Consider the following 23,249-nt stretch of genomic DNA (forward strand, 5'->3'; position numbering starts at 1 on the left):
TACCTACTGCAAACGAAAATTTGTTTTGCTTGAAATATAATTTTTGTAATTAGCAGCTCAGCCATGAAAATTTTGTCAATTATGGGGATTGAGTGCATAAATTTATAACAATATAATGCCATTATCTTTCAAATGGCAGATCACCAGAAATAGTTCGACATTCAAACAGATTTAGCGTTGGTCTGTCGGTTAAGGCGTCTGTTTAGACATCAGATTCTCCATGGCAGCGAATGACACAACGCGAACGCCGTGGCATAACGAGAGTCGCAGTGTTGCCACTTTTCCGGGAATCTAATTGACAGACCTCGTAATTCGTCTGCTATTGGCTGTACTAAGGTTCTCGGATAATTTTGTGTGAATTATCCGAACAATTCATAACAAAAATAAGTCGTAAGTAAAACAAAAACGTATAGTTTACAACAATATATTCATTAAATAAATACGTAATAAATAAATATATAGGGACCAATTAAACATTTCTATAAACGACGACGTGATCCTGCATGCTGTGACTTTTTGGGGTTAACCATAGTGTCACGAAAGTGGTCTACCTGCCGGGCGCTAGGAAGCTTCACAGTCCATAAGTTGTTGATACACTTCTATAGAGCTACGATATGTCGACCACACTTGTTACATTCGAGAAACCGATGAAATCGTGTTTCACGAAAGTAATTGCGCTCCTCGCTAAATTCGAGATCTTGGTAACATTTCGTCGTACTTGGTGGCCGTTGGTACCAAAGGATTTAGCGTCGATAAAGAATACCTTTTTTTCTGTCCTCTGTTGTCTGTTTCTCTGTAACGGACCCGCGGGGGCTTTTGGAGGCTATAACATCCGAAAGATAGGAAGTACTGGCTTTAAGTTTTCCTCCGTACTAGTACGAGGTCAAAGAATTTTTTAAAAGAATTTAACGATTCGTCGGATAGAAAAAAAACTTGAGGCGCCTGTTCGCTATAATTACAAATATTCTACATCTCTGAACGAGATAAGCTCCACTCTCGTGACTAACTTGAGGCAGCCGTTTTCTATAATTATAAATACTCTACGTCTCTGAACGAAATACGTCTCCACTCTCGTGAGGGACTTGAGGCAGCTGTTCGCTGTAATTATAAATATTCTACGCCTCTGAACGAAATAGTATCCACTCTCGGGACAATCTTAAGGCGGCTGTTCGCTATAATTATAAATATTCTACGTCTCTGAGCGAGATTGTCTCCACTCTGGTGAGGGACTTGAGGCAGCTGTTTGCTATAATTATAAATATTCTACGCCTCTGAACGAGATAGTCTCTACTCTCGTGAGGGACTTGAGGCAGCTGTTCGCTATAATTAAAAATATTCTACGTCTCTGAACGAGGTAGTCTCCATTCTCGTGAGGGACTTGAGGCAGCTGTTTGCTATAACCGAATTATCAAAAGAGGTCGAATGTGAACGTCGAGAGTGGTATTTTGGGTGATCGATTTAACTACTTGCCGATTTTATAAAAAAAAAGTCCCTCTACGAGAGGAGATGCGTGACTGCAACACGATGGATGCGTAGTACACTTCTCTCAAGAAGGAATTTTTTCTACCAGACTTATATTATGATTTAGCAAACCCGTTGGAAAGGAAGGGGTATTGGTATTGGTACTAAAGTGGGGCGCCCTGCGTCACCCTCCCCCTCCTATAGAAGGTCAACAACTATTGTAGCCCAATACCGTCCGCTGCCTCATTGCCTCGGAAACCGGTGTGACTCTCGCGACCCAGAGCAACGTGACATTCCTCTCCTCGGCCACTCTCTTCAGTACCCCTTTGCACTCCTTTATCAACAAGGAGTGCGTGCGCACTGCCTTCAGCTCCATAAGTGCAGCCCTCCTATCCGAGCAGAAGAAGACCCTCCTGCTTCCGTGGTTGAGCCGAAGCAACTCTCTGGCCGCCATCAATAAAGCGAAAATATCCGCCTGAAACACAGTGCAGTACTGACCCAAACCCAAGCTCGATCCCATTCTCTCCCAGTACGCTCCAGCTCCGGCTGATCTCCAATTCTGGACCCGTCCGTGTACCAGATAAGTCCATCCCAGAAGCCGACTCTGCCCTCTCTCCACTTTTCAACTGATGGGAACAGAAAGGTCCATTTGTCAAAGAAGGTCATCTCGGGGATCCTTAGGCCCGCCCTCTAAAATGTAGTACGGGCCCCGATTGAAGGTTCACAGCCGTCCAGATCCGCCAAAGATAAACATAAAAAACATTAAATATTAACATTTTTTGCTATTGTTTTAATTTAAAAAGCCAAAAAAACTGTTGAAAATGTCAACCATTTTCTCTAACGCACAACCTACACCAATCAAATTATCTCCAAAAATACGATATACGATTTCGGTGCCTAGTAAACAGGCCACACTGAAACTAAAACGTAGCTTTATTAATTAAAAGAATTTTGTTCAGATTTGCAAAAAATGCTAAAAATTTTTATGTTCCTTATCACTTTAAATAATTGTTTTAATATCTAGGTTGACGTTTCGGTTTATCTTTTTGAATAACATATAGGACATATAACATCGGATGCCCTTTTCACCTTTCCGATATTTCATAGAATATCGGAGATATGAGAGGTGCCTCAAAATTGAAAAATTCCAAAATCACCGAAATATACACTGCTAAGAGCTTATGACTCTCAAGATAATTATACACAGAGATCGCCACCAGGTGGGTTTTAAAAACAGATCAGTGTATCAAAGATGTTAGGCTTTCATGGCCACAAACTACACTACTAAGTATTTCCGGGCTTTTGAGCCGTGGCCCCGAGATTACACTCGACGTTTCGTCTACAACTGCGGCAGACATTTTCAAGAGCGGCGATGCGGTAACGGTCGAAGTGATCTTCCGTACTTTGATGTTTCTGAATTTCAATGGCTTCTCTGAAAAGTCGTCGATAAAAATGTGTTGCCCTGTCCAGTACCTGAGTGTCTTCAAACATGATGCGTATGCTCCGCCACTGCTGACTTGTCCATATGTCCCAGGAGCATTGAATATATACAAGAACATGTTGTTTGGGTAAACACAACTTTTTAATGGAATATCCTGCATATTATTACATTTTTGGATTCTACCCAAGTTTCTAGGAAAATTTCATATATAATGCTCTATACCAATGTCTTCCTATGTCTACATTTTTATCTCAAATATGTCATTTGCAGGCCCTAGGACTAACAAGAATTTTTTTCTAAAAAGAAATCGTTATTTTTTAATTTGGGTTTAAGAGAACTTCTATAATCCTTTCATGACTAATAATACAGGGTGTTCAAAAAATAACAATAAATACTAAATTAAGAAAACTTCCAAAACCCCCAAATTTTATAATTTTATCTTATTTACCATTAAAAATAAAAATAAGTTTGGATAAGATAAGGTTGTCTATGCTGAAAATGTTTAGCTTTCGAACGATTGTCAAATTAATATTCTTATATGACGATTTTACTGCGGGTTTCGTGCTGTGTTATACTTGACAATGAATAAAAAGTCAAGAAAGAAGAACATGATAAACAAAAAAGCTGAAAATGTCACAGGCTCTCGGTAAAATGTAAATTCATCGTTTTTATTTTATTACTGTCAAAAATATGGCTCCATACACTGTTGAAGTGCGTTTCCAGTTATATGAGTGCTTTATTCCCAATAATGAAAATCCAGCTTTGGATCTTCGGGAGTACCGGCAATTATATGCAGCAAGCAGATTACCCACTAAACAAATTTTTAGTAGAATAGTGCGTAACCTACGAAATACTTCAGCCATAAAAAAAACACCAGAACGAACCCGAGAACTCAGTCAAATTATTTTCCATTAAAATTCCTCCCTGTTCAGTTATTAACAGCTGAAGATAAGGATGCAAGAGCAACATTTTGCGCTCTAATGATGGACCGTTACTTTGAATCCATATTTGAAACAGCATTATGGACTGATGAAAGTTTTTTTAATACGACCGGCATTATTAATAGATCTACTAGTAACAAACACCGTGTTAAAATTATTCAGAAGCAGGGTTACAGAAGTTAGTGTGGTATAATATCTATTTTTTATGAAGGCTAACTTAATGGTGATCGGTATTTTAACCTATTAGCTACGCAGAAATATCCGCTTATTGACGCTCTACTGGAACAAGTTAAACATGATCAAATCTTTCAACAAGATAGTGCTCCTTATCATACGTCACGATCTGTTATTAACTGGCTGAACAACCCATTTACAACTTGGATAGTTCGACCCGGAACAATACCTTGGACAGCTGTTAGCTCTGATTTAGATTTCTTTCTATGGGGAAACCTAAAATATAAATTTTATCAAAATCGGACTGAAATAGGGAGAACAAAGAGCAAATAACACAGGAAATACTTAATATCAACGGATCTAAAATGGTTAGTGATGCTATAAATAAAATGAAATCTATATATACGACGTGTTTGGGGGTTTATGGAGGACATGTTGAAAATTGATTATAATACCTGTTGTTCCAATCCAAATCCAAGTCAATTCTTTAAGTATTATATCTGACATATTATAGTTTTTTTAACTAAAAATATGTCACATTTTATAAAATTTAGGTCAAAAAATTATTGATAATTTTGAAATAGCAACTATCACCAGCCTCATATATTTCTTTGGAATATTATTGATTTTAAACGCTGTGTTAGCCAACTAAGAATAGATATAACAAAGTTTGAAACCGTAGCAAAATCGTCATATAAGAATATTAATTTATCAATCTTTCGAAAACTAAACATGTTCAGCATATACAACCTTACCTTATACAAACTTACCTTTATTTTTAATGATAAATAAGATAAAATTATAAAATTGCAGGGGTCGGTCCATTAAAAAAAAAAGATTTTGATAGTTTTCTTAAATTATTACCTAATCTTACTTTTTGAACACCCTGCATTATTAGTCAACAAAATATTATTATTTTAATAAATTACATATTATTTTTAATGGTAAATAAGATAAAATTATGAAATTGGAGAGGTCGGTCCATTTAAAAAAAGATTTTTGACAGTTTTCTTAAATTAGTATTTAATCTTACTTTTTGAACACCCTGCATGCATTATTAGTTAACAACATATTATAAACATTGTGTTAAAGTATGTTCTTGCCAACAACGTATTAAACCCAAATTAAAAAATAAAGATTTCCTTTTAGGAAAAATTGGTATTAGTCCTAGGGCCTGCAAATGACATAATTAAAATAAAAACTTAAATATGCCAAAAACCATTAGACATAGATATAGAACATTTAATTGACGAACTCAACAATGACTAGATTGGCGAGAAAATAGACTGTATAATTTATAGGAAAACTACGAATTGAGGCCTTATTACTTTAGTGTGTGTTTGACCGACCTGGGAGTCCCGGATTATGCGAGGAGCCGGCCGGCTGAGGCGATTGGAACACTCTAAATTGTCACTAACAGATAATTGTTAATTGTTAGTCTATCGGAACGACCGCAACAGGGAAGGGAGAACATCACGAGCGACAAATTAATACGTGTTGGTTTTTCTGCAACGTTCTACCGAGTACCGATCGATCGATACATTTCGAATCCAAAAAACCACTACTTGCACTTTGCACTTGCGTATAGGCCTTAAAACGTACCGGGAAATTAAAATACTAAGAAAGTGTCAACATACATTGCGGTGGTAGTAAATTCTTTTTCCCTTTTAATATAAGGGCAACGAACATTAGAAAAATGACTAAATTAAATTAATTAACTATTAAAAGAACATGCAAACGTACCATTCCGCCTACCAAAATACAACGAATTTTTTTAATGTGTTATTTGTTGGTAGCGGACAGTTTAATAACCGGGCTATTTGAAGTCTTTACAAGAGCCACTCTAACTATACCGTCTTCCATTGCATTGGCGGGTCGAGATCATCTTTGCGTACCAATTACAACAGAAGAAGGGTCTTTATACTATTTGCTACGCTGATGATACGTATATCAAAATTCTTTGGACCACCGGGCCCAGAAATCTTGAAGCATTCGCTGGAGTAGTTGTCAACGATCTAAGTGACTACCAGAAGTCGAAGTGTAATCGTTTTCAGGGGTGCCATCACAGGTTTCAATGTAAGAAAATAACCCGGCGTGAGGGCTGAAAGGTCGTAGGGATCGGTACCAAAAACGGTAAGTGGACGAGAATTCAAAATGACTTCAATTTGGATAAAAACAGTGTTCAACTCTTCATATGTTAATATGTGACCACAAAAGACCCTGTAAAGGTGACTTTTAACCGCTTTCACCCCCGCTTCCTACAACCCGACAAAATGTGGAGCCGAAGGGGGGTTGAAGTGCCAGGTGATACACACTTTATTGGCGGACTCCCGCATAAAACTATTTTGAGCACCTACAAAATTTGAAATAGCCCAGAGGTATTCGATGCGAAGGTTGTACAAACGATTTTCACTTAAAATATATTAAATTGCCCAACGCGATTGCGGAGCTGGATCGCGATCCTGGATGCGTGTGGAAATGTAAACATTGTATCGGAACGGAACCTGATGTCTCCAAGTACTTTCAAGAAGTAATTGTAAAGGTTAATTCACTCATGTCAACTACGAGCGAATTAAAAGTTGAGCAAGGTCTCTTTAAAGATTCCTTGTAATTTTTTGGGGGGAAAATTGATGACTTTACTGCCCAGATGGAAACAGTTAAAAAATACCTTAGGAGATTAATAACTTAAAAGAGGAACTTGTATCAGTTAAAGCTGAATGTAGCTCTTTGAGATCAGAACTGGAGTGGATGAAGCAACAGGATAGAAATATTAACTTGGAAGTATGTGGTGGTTACTGAGATAAAGGGTGAAAACGTTGAAGATATTGTTAAAAAAATTGGAGAGACCCCACAAATTGAACTTCAGGATGATGATATTGTCTCCAGTCTCAGAGTCATCCAATTTCCGGGTGTTGCCTGCAAAAACACCCCCAAAAATATGGTGGTTAAATTTCAGTCCATTTCGAAAAAAACTGAAGTCGCACATGCAGCAAAAAAGCGAGAGATTTGCAATCACTACTTAATACCTCAATATTTGATTACCCAGAAAAAAAAAACAAGATCTTCATTAAAGGCAGCAAAAACGTTTGCCAAGAAACGAAAATACAACTTCTGCTGCATGCAAAATATGAAAATATTATTAAGAAAAGGAGGTTAGCCGTGCTATCCACATTGAAAATGAAAATGTTTTAGCGTACCTGAGTTAGTTTTCTAATTGGAAATTATATTAACTTATATGGAAATTATCCTTATTACATTTTTTTGAAATTGTCTCCAAACGACTTTTTTAGTGTATACTATCAAAATACCAGAGAACTATGAACAAAATTGAATGATTTTTACTTGGGTGTTACCTTATCGGAGTTTGACTGCGTTTATATAAAAGAATCCTGACTTAACTCAGATATCCATAGTGCTGAGGTTTTTCCTTCCGAGTTATAAAGTTTTCCGACAGGACAAAAACGTCGTAGTTAGTGGTAAAAAGGATGGTGGTGGTCTTTTGATAATGATGCGGAATGTTTATCAAGCACAAAAATTGTTACAGTGGTGCAATAGCGCTAATATCATTGAGGATATCTGGGTGTCTTTGTTGCTGGAGGGCGGTAAACAATTATTTTTTACCAACATAATATTAAAACCACCCCAGAGGATCCAAAAATCCCTCACATTCCCCGTGGACTCATATATGGATCGTACCAAAAAAATTAGATGCATCAAATAAACGTAAATGGCGCGTTGTCATAGATTACCGGAAACTTAATGAAAAAACAATCGATGATAAATTTCCCTTGCCTAATATTTCAGATATTCTCGATAAACTCGGTAAAGCTCAGTATTTTTTAACTCTGGATCTAGCTAACGGTTTTAATTTTTTTAATTAATTAATTTTTTAATTTTTACGGACCATAGACCATTAGTCTGGTTGTTTAACCTAAAAGAACCAAATTCAAAACTTATGAGATGGAGACAAACTAGAAGAATTTGACTACGAAATTCTTTATAAAAATATCAAACAAAACACAAATGCGGACGCCTTGTCACGAATAAAATTAAATGCTTTAGAAACCGACTCTATTTATAATAATACTGGAGATATTGATCTTGATATTAATACATTTTTAGACAACAATTTTCACCCGAATAAATTAGACTGGAATGAAATTTCAAAAACACTGGAGCAAATAGAAAATAAACGCCTAAAAAGCCCAAAAATAATCATTCTCGAAAACAAACTTTTAAGGCCAGTTTTTGAAAATACAATACATAGTACTAATACTGACGAAACTTTACAGGGAATACCTATATTAAATGAAATTATTAACAAGAACGAAATATATTAATTAAATATAAACATGAAGGTAAAACTAATCACAGAGGCATAGAAGAAACTTGTAAATTTTTAAAAAATAATTATTACTGGAAATCCTTAAAGTCAGATGTTACAAAATATATTAACGAATGTGAAATTTGCCAGCGAGCAAAATATCAACGAAAACCACCAGATCAACCTTTAATGTTAACTGAAACACCTTCAAAATCATTTGAAATTATACACGTCGATACCTTTATTGCCGGCGGACAAAAATTCTTAACTATAATTGATAAATTCTCTAAGAACTGCGATTTCAGCATGCCAAAAATTAGTACATTTCTTCTCATTCTATGGAATACCAAATTCCGATATTATTTCACTTATGCCCTATGCGATCATTGCATATAACAGTACTATACACACAAATACTAATTTTACGCCTTTTGAATTAACACTAGGACACACTGATACAAGTGACCCTATGAACCTAATCACTTCTCAAATATATTGTGAATACGTAAATAACCATCAAACAAATACTAAGCTTCTTTACGAAAAGGTACATAACGATTCCCTTTTAAAAAAACAAAACGATCGATAAAACTAATAAAAATTAATAAAAACAAAACTCCAGTAGAACTAAAAATTGGCGCAACGGTGTATAAGCGCATCGAAAGTCGAAAAGGTAAATTAAATAAAAAAATTTCTGGAAAATCTTAGATAATAATAAAATTGAAATAGAAAACCCAAAAACAAATAAAAAAGAAATAACTCACGTTAACGAAACTAAAATAATGAACGTTGTTCCAGGTGGCTCGCAAACATCGGAGCAAACGAAGTAAAATTCCACAACCTGAACAACTATCTAGGAATCCTTCTTCCTTATAAACTAGGTACCGCAAAAATAACCTCTAATCAATTCTTCTTTATACAAATTTTTGATTTAAACCCAGCTGAATTCTATGCAATCTATAACCAAGTAAAAATATTAATTAGTCAGATTAAAAATAATACTAATTATTCTCACGAATATTCTAATTCAGTCATCCCTCTTGTAACATTAGCAAAACGCATTGAAAACCAAATTAATCAACTCAATCCATCATATATAAAAAGAAATAAAAGAGGTCTATTAAACCCAATCGGTTCTATTATTAAATGTATTACTGGAAACTTAGACCAATCTGACGCGGCAAAAAAACGATATAGAAATCAAACTACAAGAAAACCAAAATAATTTAGGAACTAATTCAATTAATCAAATAAAACCGTTAGAAAAAACAATCAACTCATTTAAAAATTTGATATCCAATATTTCTCATAACCAACTCATCCTTAAATACAAAATATTACAAATTGATCAAATAATCAAAAAGATAACTGTTGAACAAACGAACGACTATGAGTATTTCCAAATACATGTAGTAATGAATCAAATTACCTTTATGTACAATTCAATATATAACATTTTTGAGAAAATCGAAACCGCAATTAGCTTTGCTAAATTAAATACTTTATATAATTTAATAATTGATCCGTCCGAACTATTCGAAGAAATTAAAAACATTAAAAAAGAATTAAAGGAAAACCAACTACCGTTCGAGTTATCTATCGAAAATATATTAAATTTTGAAAAAATTATAGAAATAAAAAGCTACTCTAGAGGACTAATAATAACTTTTATTTTGGAACTACCACTAGTAGAATCAGAAATTTATCAATATTACCAATTGTATCCGCTACCAGTTAATAGTGAACAAGAACTGCAATATTACGTCAATATACCGATCCAACCATACCTGAGTGGAAATATTTATGGACTCTAAATGTGTGAAACTATTAAAAAATGAGTTGATGTGTAAAAATATATATATTACCTATATGAAGGAACACCCGCCTTGTTCAGTGGAAATAATAACTCACAAGACCAATGTGACAAACTGTAAACCAATTAAAATCCAACTTCAAGAAATAAAAATTTTTAAAATCCAAAATGGAAAATGGATTGACACCTAAGAAGACAATAGCAACAGTACAATGTAATGACGACATTAACATTGTACCATTATTCGGATCTCACCTTATTGAGTCTTCCTCAATTTGCAAAGTACAAATTGGAACGACTAGGGACCTATACCCCTAATCGATTGAGATTTGATGACACCCGTCTACCGGAAGTGAATTTCTCACTACTACACAAACAGAAAACAATCTTCGATCCACCAGAACTCACACTGGACACGATCAACCTAAAGGCAATAAAAGAGCTACAAATCCAAATGGACGAAGCAAAAGAAAACCTTGGGAAGATGGCATTACCTATATATTCTACAAGAACTAGTGTTTGGACAATTTTGTTGTACCTAATAATTATATTGATTTTGATTTATTTGTTATATAGATGTTTTCCATTTAAAAGGTTACCTAAAATTAATAAACAAAAAGAGAATATCATTATTTAAACTAAAACCACTTGTTGCACCCGTGCTTTCATCTAAGGGCGGAGGTGTTATAAACGCTCTAATATTGTAAACCGCTGAATAAAATTCCCATACATATTGTTTCCCAAAGTGTCAGCAATTTGTTTATATAAAACCACGGTGCGAACCACATCGCCAGCTTTTTGTCATCTCGCTTGAATAAAGTTTTTTAAAAAATCAAATTTGTTTTACATGACGAAAACTCTTTGCACAGGTTTTTGAGGCTGCAATTTATTTACAGTTGTTTTTTCTGGTAAAGAATGACATAGATCAAAATCAACATGGTTTTCACAAAAAAACGTTCAGTTCTTACAAACTTGGATAAAGTCTATCGAAACGACCGCAACAATGAAGAGAGAAAACCACGAACGACGAATTAAAACGTGTTGGTAATGGTAGAAAATTTGTATTTTTTTAGGGCAACTAATATTAGAAAAATGACTAAATTACACTAATTAAACTATTAAAAGAGCATGCAAACGAAACAACATTATATATAAAATTTTCCTAGAAACTTGAGTAGAATCCAAAAATGTAATAATATACAGGATGTACGATTTAAAAAAAAATGAAGTTGTGTTTACCCAGGCAACACTAAGTGGCCACCCTGTACAAGATTTTTACGAAAAAAGTCTTTAAACATCTTCGTCTTTTTTTATATAATGGCTTTACATAATAATAAGGGACTTGAGGACAAACTACTTGCTATTAACAATATAATACTATATATAGGCTATAATACACAAGAACTGACAGCCGTAGATAAAGCATAATATGCAACACGTTTGGTAAACCTTTTAAGTCACTCGTTTAATAAACACTCGCTCCGCTTTACCACACTTTTCGCATAATATACCCTTATTCTATTTAAATATATGTTATACAGGGTGAGTATAGGTGAGTAAAGTATAGGTCATCCCGTTAATGACACATTGTGTATAAATGTGATTTTCATTATGCCATTTTTCATTTTCGGGGCCGGTTTCTAAAATGCAGGGTGTAAAAATGTATTCATAAAATAACATTTTTATTTATAAATCTCGCAGTTTTATACACATATTTCACTTTTATGTAGATTTTTATGTGGATTATCAGCAACTTTTCTTTATGTACGCCAATGGTATTAAAACTTATTTAGTTTAATAAACCTCTTACTTTACACTTTTTGTCTCTTATGTATTTTGGATGACAGTTGTAGTTTTTAAAACATTATACAATAATTAATAAATTAAAAGTTGAAAAATGACCAATAGTAAATAACGTTCTTTTATCTTAATTGTAGCCAAGAAAAAATTCTCAAAAATAAAAAATTGCTATTTGTAATTTTGATTTTCAAGAGAGAAAATAGGCAAATTCCGACATAGTTAAATGATTTTTTGATAAAAAGCTGAGCAAAGCTATAATATTGACGCAGGTGTTACAATATTTTTTCAAAAAAGTCATTTTTCACTCGATTTTTCACTTGATTTACTTAATTAAGAATTATTTAATTATAAATTATTTAATTAATAAATATCTTAATATCTAAAAACTAAAATTGTAATCGGGAATACATAAGATAAGAAAAATTATGCAAAGTATATCAAACAATGTGAGTTTTACGACCAGAGGCGTACATCGAAAAAATATAGTGGAGTCATAGGACACAGGACAGCACCTTTTTCTGCTAGTATGCCGTTTTTATTTGCGGGACAATTATGTATACCAATTGAAAAACTCGGAAAGAGAAATAAAAATGTTATTTCTTTAAATAAAGTGGGCGAAAATGAAAAATTGCATTATAGGGCATAATTTCGAACAACTACAAAAAACTACAACTACAACAACAAATTTGTCAATAAGGGGTTGACCCATCTTTTCGACTCACCCTGAATACAGTGTAGCTGTTCAATTGGCCACTTCTTAATTGAGTAGTAAAAAATATAACATTTTGCAATTGTAGAGTGTTATCTATTATCATATAATATTTTTTTGTAATAAATTATTATGCGTTTGTGATGTCCAATTTACCCTCTTCAACGAATACCCGAATACGATACTTAGTAATTCGGGAAATCCCAATAAAACTATGAAATCCATTTAGTTCTCAGAACGGACAATATAAATAAATATAAACTTCATTGTATTTTCAAAATCATTTCGATCAATTGACAAAAAAAAATTCACCGGTCAATTCCACAAGGCCAATACAGGGGGTTACATTTAAATAAATAAATAAATTTTTCAAAGAAACTTCCACAGGGTACTGTCATACTTTTTACAAAACTTCTGGATTCCTCCGGCGTCGGTTTTTGCTGTATCGAACTTCCCCCATTGATGACAGATAGAGACCTGAGTCGCGGTTAAGATTGTTAGGTTGCTTATAGATTTCTATACTCTCGGATTTTTCGTTGGTAGAAGAACTGATTACATGCAAAAATTTTAGTTTTATCGAATAAAATTTTATGTCCAGTTTCATGAGTGTTTTCGGCAACAGCTGATGAGTTTATTTGTCTTAGTGGTAAGGCTCTTTTGTGTTCTTTAAGCCTAGTTGATATTTTTCGTCCGGTCTCTAAAATGTATTCTTTGCCGCATATGCATGGAATGCTGTAAACTCATGGCATCTCAAATGGAATTTTGTTTTTCGACGGACCGAAGATGTTGAGAGATTTTTGAACAAGTGGTAAATCTGGTTTTGACGTTATACTTCTTTAGAACTTTTGATATGTGGTCAGTGATCGCTATTGGAAGGTTGTGGTGAAGTGTATTTTTTGATAGAAGGCTTAAAATCTTTAATATTGAAATTATTAGAGAGAAGAGCAGAAGTAAGGTGTTTTAACTCTGATGGTGATGTGACCGACCATGCATTAAAGTATCGGTCTGTGCGCGTAGATTTTCTGTAAACACAATGACCCAATGTTAGGTCTGATTTTCTATTGATAAGAACATCTAAGAATGGGAGATTATTAATAGTGTCTAGTTCAATAATAAACCGTATGTTTGGGAGTATAGAGTTTAAATATCTAAGAAAATCTATTAGGGTTTCTTGACCAAAAGGTCAAATTACAAAAGAATCATCGACGTAGCGTTTCCGTAATTTTGGTTTTAGATGAAAGGTGTCGAGAGCTTTCTTCTCAAAGGCTTCCATAAATATATTCGCGATGACTGGTGATAGTGGAGAACCCATAGCTGTTCCCGACGTTTGTTCAAAAATTTGACCGTTATAAGAAAAATATGTCCCCGGCAAGCATTTTGCAATTAAGGTGAGAAGTTTTGACTCCAGATTCTCGAACTTTAATATATCTGACATGATGTCAAGAGTTTCAGGAATAGGAACTTTGGTAAAGAGGGATTCTACGTTGAAACTAACTAGAATATCCTGTGTATCTAATGTAATGCTTTTTAATTTAATTGTTCAGTTTCGTAGTTAATTCCTTTCACTTCATTGAACAATTAAAAAGCATTACATTAGATACACAAGATATTCTAGTTAGTTTCGACGTAGAATTCCTCTTTACCAAAGTTCCTATTCCCGAAACTCTAGACATCATTTCAGATATATTAAAATCCGAGAATCTGGAACCCAACCTTCTCACCTTAATTGAAAAATGCTTATCGGAAACATATTTTTCTTATAACGGTCAAATTTTTGAACAAACTTCGGGAACAGCTATGGGTTCTCCACTATCACCAGTCATCGCGAATATATTTATGGAAGCCTTTGAGAAGAAAGCTCTCGACACCTTTCATCTAAAACCAAAATTATTTAAACGCTAAGTGAATGATACTTTTGTTATTTGGCCTCATGGTCAAGAAACCCTAGTACATTTCCATTTAAACTCTATACACAATAACATACGTTTTACCAATGAGTTGGAAACTAATAATAACCTTCCATTCTTAGATATTCTCATCAATAGAAAATCAGACCTAACATTGGGTCATTGTGTTTATAGAAAACCTACGCACACAGACCGATACCTTAATGCATCGTCACATCACCATCCGGCCCAAAAATCATCGGTTATCAACTCTCTTGTTTACAGAGCCGTAAAACTATCTCAGCCCGGGTCACTGAACCCAGAATTAAAACACCTTACCTCTGCTCTTCCCTCTAATAATTTCCACATGAAAGATATTGAGCGTTCTATCAAAAAATACACTTCACCACAACCTTCCAATAGCGATCACTGACCACATATCAAAAGTTCCAAAGAAGTATAACGTCAAAACCAGATTTACCATTTGTTCAAAAATCTCTCAACTTCTTCGGTCCGTCAAAAACAAAATTCCATTTGCGATGCCAGGGGTTTACAGCATTCCATGCATATGCGGCAAAGAATAAATTGGAGAAACCGGACGAAAAATATCAGCTGGCTCAAAGAACACGAAAGAGCCTTACCTCTAACACAAATAAACTCATCGGCTGTTGCCGAACACACTCATGAAACCGGACATAACATTTTATTCGATAAAACTAAAATTTTTGCATGTAATCAGTTCTTCTACCAACGAAAAATCCGACAATCTATACAAATCTATAAACAACCTAACAATCTTAATCGCGACTCAGGTCTTTATCTGTCATCAAAATGGGGATCAGTCATCCGAGACGGTGTTTATGTCGCTCATTTAGCTCTGCCCCCCTCAAACAATATATAAGCAGGTCCAGAGTAAAATACGAATCAGTTTCAGTGAAGCGCTGAAAAAGCCAACAGTATGATTGGCGAAACGTCAGCAAGTTCGACTCAGCAAAAACTGACGCAGGAGGAATCAAGAAATTTTGTAAAAAGTAAATCAATAAATGTTTTAATAGCAAAACGTGTAGTTTGCAGTAACATGTTTAAATTTTAACAATAATGTTTAAACATGTGTAGTTAAAATAACATTTCGATTTCTTTTCATGCAAACAAATCTCAAAAAACTTTTATTTACAGAATTTGTTAATTCAAGAATTTGTCAGACTGAAGAACAAAATCAAAAAATCCGAAACGTTGGTACCCAGACCCACACAATACATTACGTCATTCGACTCGTCCAAATTTGCAGTAACATACAGAACATCCTATTAAAAATTAGAAAGTCAGAGTAAGATATATCTTGCATATACAAATAAACTAAACCAAACTATCATAGAAAAAATCTCTGATTTCAATAACATTTTTTTTGAAAACACTCCAATAAAATACTCTACTACTACTCGGGAAGTACAATAAAAAATTCAAAATTTATAAACACACAAAAAAATAATAAACAGTAATTTGCAAATTTTATCTACAAAGAAACTATTTCAAACCTTGGCAAAATAGACCTAGTTCTGTGCAAAAAATATGCGCGTTCTTATTCTTTACACTGCTTTTGGGATAAAACATATTTCACATTCGTCAAACATCTTCTTTTTTTTTTTTTCATAAATTATTTGGGACCAATTTATTGGGAAAAAATGCAGTTTAAAAAAAAGCATGAAGAAATATTTTTCAATTAATACAATTGCTTGGAAATAATTGGAATACAGCTGTTAGATTTGGCAAAAAAGAACAAGTTCATATATGTAAGGCAGGCCAAATATTTTGTAGATTGCTTTGTGGGGTGATGAAGTTAGTCACAACAGTAATAAGGACAAAATATATAAAGATTTGCAACATTAATGAAGCATTAATGAAAGCAGAAGCTCATTTGGTCATTACTTGCTCAATAAAAAAATAAAATGATTGTATTTGAATTAGCTCTGACGTAATCAGGAAAAATTGAGAAGAAAACTGACTACGCCACTGGATCGTACAAAACTATACCTACGTCAGTCTTCACCTTTTCAATAAGTTAACGCATAACCAAACTACCAAGTGTTTCTGAAAATGCAGTATTTCAAAGCCACCCTGTATGACAAAAACTGCAACACGCTAGCTTTATTAATAAAGGGGATAAGCCATAAAACCACAATCACAAAACTAAGATAACACTTGAATATCCCATGTATTATAGATAAAAAACAAAAAAAAAGTAAGTTTTCGGATTGGATAGAATAAAATACACCTTGAATGGGCATTTAGTTATCGATCAATTAACTTTTATGGAAAGAAGTATGTACAATTTTGTCAATACTGTAGAAAAAATATAGTACTTCAAGCATCCAGTTTTGATTTTTTGTGGATTGTGGGAGTCAGTCCTAGGAAATATAAGATAATGAGTATTCTCCTTAGGATGTTTTGCATCTATTTTGAAGCTTTTTCAAACCTATTTGACAGAACACCATTTTAATTACATCAATAATCAAACCTAGTTTCAGAATCTTTTTCAGAATCAATTGCAACTCAGTCCCTGGCCCATTATCAATAACTAGTTATTTTAGTGTTTCATTTTATTTCCCTTTCTTTCTTTCTTTCATATATTTTTGCTTACAATATTATGCGCCACAAGTTTTTCTTTTATTAGCAATCAAGGGCACTGAATATTATGCCTCCTCATATAGAAATTCGGTTAATCAGGTTGTTAATCAAATAATGAAAAACAGTTATGACTTACAGTCGTCCTGGCCGATGATCTACAGGCGAACAACAAAATGAAGGAGCTGTTGGGCTGCAAAAAGCTCCACCAAACGGGGAGTTACCCGATCTGGTGTGAAAAGTAAGCCATCACTCCAAAAACCAAATTCTACCCTGTTCCTGCGACTAGCAATCGCAAGCTTGAATATCTCATGTAGAAAATAGGAAACCCAAAAAATCTGCAAGGAAATTAAAATAGTTAATACATATTCCGCAAAATAGAATATCACAAACCTTTAGGCTTTAATCGAGGTAGATGTGGGTATATATCTCAAAAAGGGCGTTGGCACTATAGCAGACAAGGAATATGGACACTTACAGTGAAAAATAACTGGCACGAAATGCATTAAACCAACAATAACACCGAAAACCTTCAATTTTACAAAAAGCCACTTATTCTTGCTACACGAATTGAATACAGTTCTTAGTTTTAGTCTAATCTGAAATTGCCAGCCTCACTCGCATTCGCAACAAGCCAAAAACATATATGATGCCCTCCTTCATCTATCCCACTTCACGATTATGGGTCAAAGAGCCGGACAATACGACAAAAGCTGCGCCACATTAAGCAATAAAGGCCTCAATGCCAGGGGGGATACCTACTGTAAAGGGATGAAAAAAACAGGCCTAAAATTCATTAATTATATATTCATTAATATACAACAAAACTAACCAAAACTATAAAGTATCTAATGTAATAAAAAAACACAATCGACCTGTACAACTGATTACAAAGTGCGAATGCTGCAAGTAAAATTGAAATATGAAGTCATAATATACAATGTTGAGAATTTATTTGACACGAGCGGAGCGAGTGTTTAATAAACGAGTGAGTTAAAACGTTTACCGGACGTGTTGCATACTAAACTTTTTCTACGACCATTAGTTTTTGGGTACATTTTCGTAACACACGAATACATTCACTGACATGACCATCAGAATTGACAAACGTCAAAATTCAAAACGTGGGAATTATCTCCGATAACATCCGATTGCTCCCAAACCTTGCGGTAAAATCGCGAAAATGTCCGCAGTGGCTCGAATTCGTGGTAAAGTGACGCTTCCCGCACGCTAGATCGGTGGATAATTAGGTATTTTACAGACGGGAGTAGAAAAACTAAATTATTCCTCCTGAAGATTATAAGACCGTTTTCTTTATACCTGAAATTGAATTTAGTTGTATTTATTTTTCTAACATCTGGTTGAAAAGCTGGTCAACCCAGAATTTTATTATGATTTGTCGCTTGTGAAACATTATACAATTAAAATCAAATTTTTTATTTACGCATTTAGCATTTATATTGTCATTACAGTATAGTTTAACCTAAGAAAAATAGTAACACCAACACTTACAAACAACACTTACAGTTGCTAAACTACCACGTTTACAAGGCGACCGGTTGATTAAAAACAGTCTTTACTTTGCAATTAAAACTACTGAGAGTCAGAAAATAAATCAATACGCTCGTTATTTGTGAGTAAAATATTTGTCAGCTTGCACATTCGATTCATAGGCGAGTTAACGCCATAGTTGGTTGTATGAAAATCAATGTTATAAAAATTCAATAAATTTCAGAGAATTCTATTAAAATTATTTTTCATATTTTGATTTTGAAACTGGTTGTGAGATGAGAGTGAATTATAATTGAATCCATTGTTGACATTAAAAAAAAATGCACAGTTTAAGAATGCCAAATAGTGAAAATGTCAAAGAAAAAGGTCAATTCGATGCAATTTTTACCAGCTGGCAACCCTCACAACTCGGCCAAGGAAAATGTCGTAGACCTACTGCAAAGGCATCAAAATCTCATTACCTGACGCCACTGATAATTGGAAAGCAAACAGCAATAATGGTTAGATGACTCAAGAAATTTTTCAAGAATGGTTCATAAAATATTTAGTTCCAGAATTAATTTTTTCGAATTAGAAGAATGTTTTCTTAGTTTCAAGTTTTTCAAATTTTCTAGACTTAATTTGAGACAGTAGTTTCAACAAAAATATGTGTAGTCAGTTAAAAATGTCCATTTTGAATGGATCCATTTGGGTGCCCTTACTTTTTCTACTACACAAGTGCTTTAGCGTGGGACAACTATAGTGTTTTCTGATGAAATTTCGCTAGTTTGCAGAATGACTCTGGAGATCATGTTAAACGGCGGATAGCTCGTTCAACTGGGAAAGATAGTGTGAAATATGTTTAAAGAAATAAAGAAAAAAAAAACTTGTCCCAATCTGCAATTGTTGTCACACTGAATGTTATAGACGTAACTTTTAGACAGTGAAGTCGGGTCGCCGTTAAGATGGTGGTTTTGAGCTCCACATGATTACATTCACTACTAGTCTGTGATAAATGGAGTTAAACTGTTGTGCAAGAACAGAGACCAGACTTTATCAGAAGAGTCTAATTAGTATATAAAAGAATATGTATATAAATACATCAAAGCGACGGGGATAAAAAAAGGAAAAGAAAAACTGACTAAAGGAAAAGGAAAAAAGATGTGTTGCATCAAGTATTAAAAGATTCAAAGATGTCTGTGTGCCGCAAAATAAATGAATAAAAAAAAAACTATTAATTGAGTGAGTACTTTTAACCAACCCTTGATCACGATTGTTTACATGGACGTACCCCCCATAATGCAATGTCTCACTTATAGAGTACGTAAAATACTTATTAACTAACTTATGAAAATGATAATTAAAAATTTAAAAGGCTAAATATAAACTCAGTTTTGCTAAATTCAGTTGAATAAAAAAAAGGTGTTATACCTTGCGGTTCCTGTAAGTAGTGGCTGCAGTCGTCTACGCTGATTTAGAATCCGGCTGTATCCGATAGCACGGTCGCGATCGATTGACTGGTTGCGGTCAAAAGCTGCTACCAAATTAAGCCAGTCACTCCAGCAGCGAACAGCAAATAGTTGTCGAAATCCAAAACGTTGCCGTACAAGGAAAAAAGGAAAAAAAGAAAAACCCCTGTAATGGAATGGCAAAAATCAGTTACTACACCCGAAATAAAATATCACATACCTGTAGGTGATGATCGGGGTTTACGTGCGAGTGAAAGACGTATCAACTAATTGCCATTGTGCCAACAAAGCAAAAATAAGAACCTCATGTGGATGCATGAGGTACGTATATCACATCCCCAAAATGGCGTAGACAACCTATCAGAAAACATATACAAAAACATCCAAATGTCTGATCCAGATAATGGCACAATAGTTTACTCGAAGAATCTTCGGCGGATGTCTCAACTCAGTGGCCTGGTATTTTCTTTAAAATCACCAAATCACACCGAAAAATTCAATTACACTGCGAAGCCCATTCGAACGTTAATGTGTTCTTCCTTTCACATGTAAAATCAACCCTCACGAACAACGAAGATCAAGATATCCTTGTCTAACACTCACATAGTCCCATTAGGCGTCTCACTCCACCGCATTCACGATAAACTCGACGCGTAATGCCAAATCAACCAACAAATCAATGTATCAATCACAACCGAGAATGCGGAGCAAAGTGTAACACCAAACAAGTAATAAAGACTAGAAACGTTCTATCTAGTTACATTACCCAAACACTGAAAAGGAATTAATTTTAACATAACGAATTATTATTCTTCGCGAGAAACCTTAGAGACTATTCCACAATCTGGCAACTGCGCCAGTAACGACTCCGGTCGGTGACATTTGGAAGCTTGACGTATGATTACAGTAAACAATGGCAAAAATCAGAATGCAACAAGTTTTACACAAAAATACAGGTGTAATCAAGGTAATCGTACAAAATATTGACCAGGAATAACGGATACCAAAAGCACACTAAATGCTAAACTGACGGAGAACGTTATAACCTAAGAATCATGAAAATTCTCCAAGAAAAAATTGATGTAATGTGGCATGCAGGTACAAATTTCAGCGATAGGACAATATATCCAGATAATCCTCGAACTTAAAACATCTAGAATCGCGATGACCAGTAAAATAACAAGTGACAATATACCAGTCATTTTCAAAACGAAGAAATGCGCTTCATAGGAACATTGTTACAAGAAGGAAGCATTTTTAAATTTTGTCATATGATTGATATCAAGTTTTAAATTCTCCACCATATCACCCTTGCGGAAAAGTGCAAACCGCAAAAAAAAGAAACACTTTTTTTACTACAAAAATCTTCGTCTTGATCAAAAGATCAGTTAATAGTTAATTTCCTGTTTAGCTACAGAATCACTCCTTATGCATGTGAAACTTAAAACATGGTTAGATTTTCTTAAACCGAAAGAGAATAATAGAATAATTTAAACCCAATGCAGATGAATAGTGGAAAGTAGGAGTAGAGTTACCTATCTTGTAAATGTCAAATGGAAATTAATATATGCGTTAAGCATGTGAGCAGCATTCGGAAAACCATAACTATTACTGAAAATATCAATGTTTTCAAGTAACCTGTTCATGGGGATTTGTAACTTCTAAGTTTTAGAGTTAATGTTATTTTCATGCAGGAACTTCGCAATGGTGAGTGAGTTGGTTAATCTTATTTAAATTCAAATTTCCCAAGTTTATGTTTATTCAGATGAGGTCACTTATTGCTTGAATGGCTTTTTAAAAATACTATAATAGAAATTTAAGCATCCCATAAGCAAAATTTTTTGAAAACCATTTGGCCATAGCGTCAATTGCCCTGTATTTATGGTGTTTCAAAACAAAGAAGAAAAACTTAAGAGGGTAATTCTATGCGTAAAATAAAGGGTAGTTGGTTAAATAAATGTTGTTTTTATGTTTTATCTGAAAGAAGAAAATATATAGCACCAAAGAAAAACTTATTTTGTTAATTTTATGTTTTATATAGAAACTTTTGTCTTCTGGAATATTTTCATAATACTCACTGTCCACAAATAAAAAAATATAATCAAAAAAATTATAGTCACTTCCTATGGCGTTTCTTATTACTGTTTCATTTGACAATGCTTAGTTAGTTTAAATACAAAATAGCATTAATTCAAACTGATTATCTAATCCTTCAATTGTTTAATAATAAAAAGTTTTAATTCAATAATGATTAATTACACTAATGCAGAAATGCATTTTAAGTAATGAAGAACAAATTCAAATTCTTTGATTCTTTAAAGTTTGTACTTATACACAAGCATATCTAAATGGTATACCTAATCACAGCTTATGTTTGATTATAAATTATTTTTGAAACATAATTGTTTGGAAGATTATCATAAATGTTAGTACAAATACCGTTGGACAACACACAACACCGAACAAAAATTATTTTTATTTTTATTTATTTTTTTTTTTGACATTCGACCTACATTTAATTTTTTTATATAGAAACTAAATTTTTCGCATCTATTTTTAAACACCCTGTATATATGTCGATATCGAAACTTTGATATATAAAGGCAGCAAAATATACCGTCATACAGGCAATCAGAATGACGGAGGCAGAGTTCCCCACTAAGACACATAATCGTGTAACCACATGGCCAAATTGTCTGCATCAATTAACGATGAGAAATAAACAATATAGTACAGCCTCAATATGTGGAATAAGACTACAACTTTTTTTCAGTATAATCAGCTTGGAAAGTGCAAATGAAATAATTTTTGTTATACAAAAAATTTAAATTAAAATGAAATCTTTGGTACAGAAAAAGTATTTTCAATTATCACACCAGCTTACATAAATTTTGTTAGGGAATTTATTATCAACACATTAAATTGATGAAGAAAAAAAAGATATGGCTTACCTTCGCAGGTTTCTGTATCGGCGGACTTAAGTTTCCCAGAACAGCACACAATTCCGATGAACTTTGTATCACCCTATGTACCGATGCCCAGCAACTATGCACGAGGCTATGTAGATGGCTAAAGGGTCAAGCCCTCAATTTAAAACCCTAAAAGACAAATACAAATA

General features: G+C 33.8%; 1 long non-coding RNA gene across 2 annotated transcripts in view; it reads right to left on the reverse strand.

Moving 5' to 3' along the window:
• Positions 1-408: 408 nt before the first annotated feature.
• LOC132708139 (uncharacterized) overlaps positions 409-23,249 on the reverse strand; it is a 35,449-nt gene continuing 12,608 nt past the window's right edge. The window contains exons 4-8 of one of the 2 annotated variants that reach the window (XR_009619842.1): positions 20,552-23,229; positions 20,352-20,488; positions 20,094-20,297; positions 17,311-17,509; positions 409-2,151 (exon numbers count right to left, since the gene is read on the reverse strand). This is a non-coding gene — a long non-coding RNA (uncharacterized LOC132708139). Of the gene's footprint in view, positions 2,152-17,310; positions 17,510-20,093; positions 20,298-20,351; positions 23,230-23,249 lie in introns of both variants that reach the window. The other variant, XR_009619841.1, reaches the window with a different exon arrangement.

This window comes from Cylas formicarius, unplaced genomic scaffold (genome assembly GCF_029955315.1).
Source record: "Cylas formicarius isolate icCylForm1 unplaced genomic scaffold, icCylForm1.1 PGA_scaffold_10__41_contigs__length_53128322, whole genome shotgun sequence".
Classification (NCBI taxonomy): Eukaryota; Metazoa; Arthropoda; class Insecta; order Coleoptera; family Brentidae; genus Cylas; species Cylas formicarius.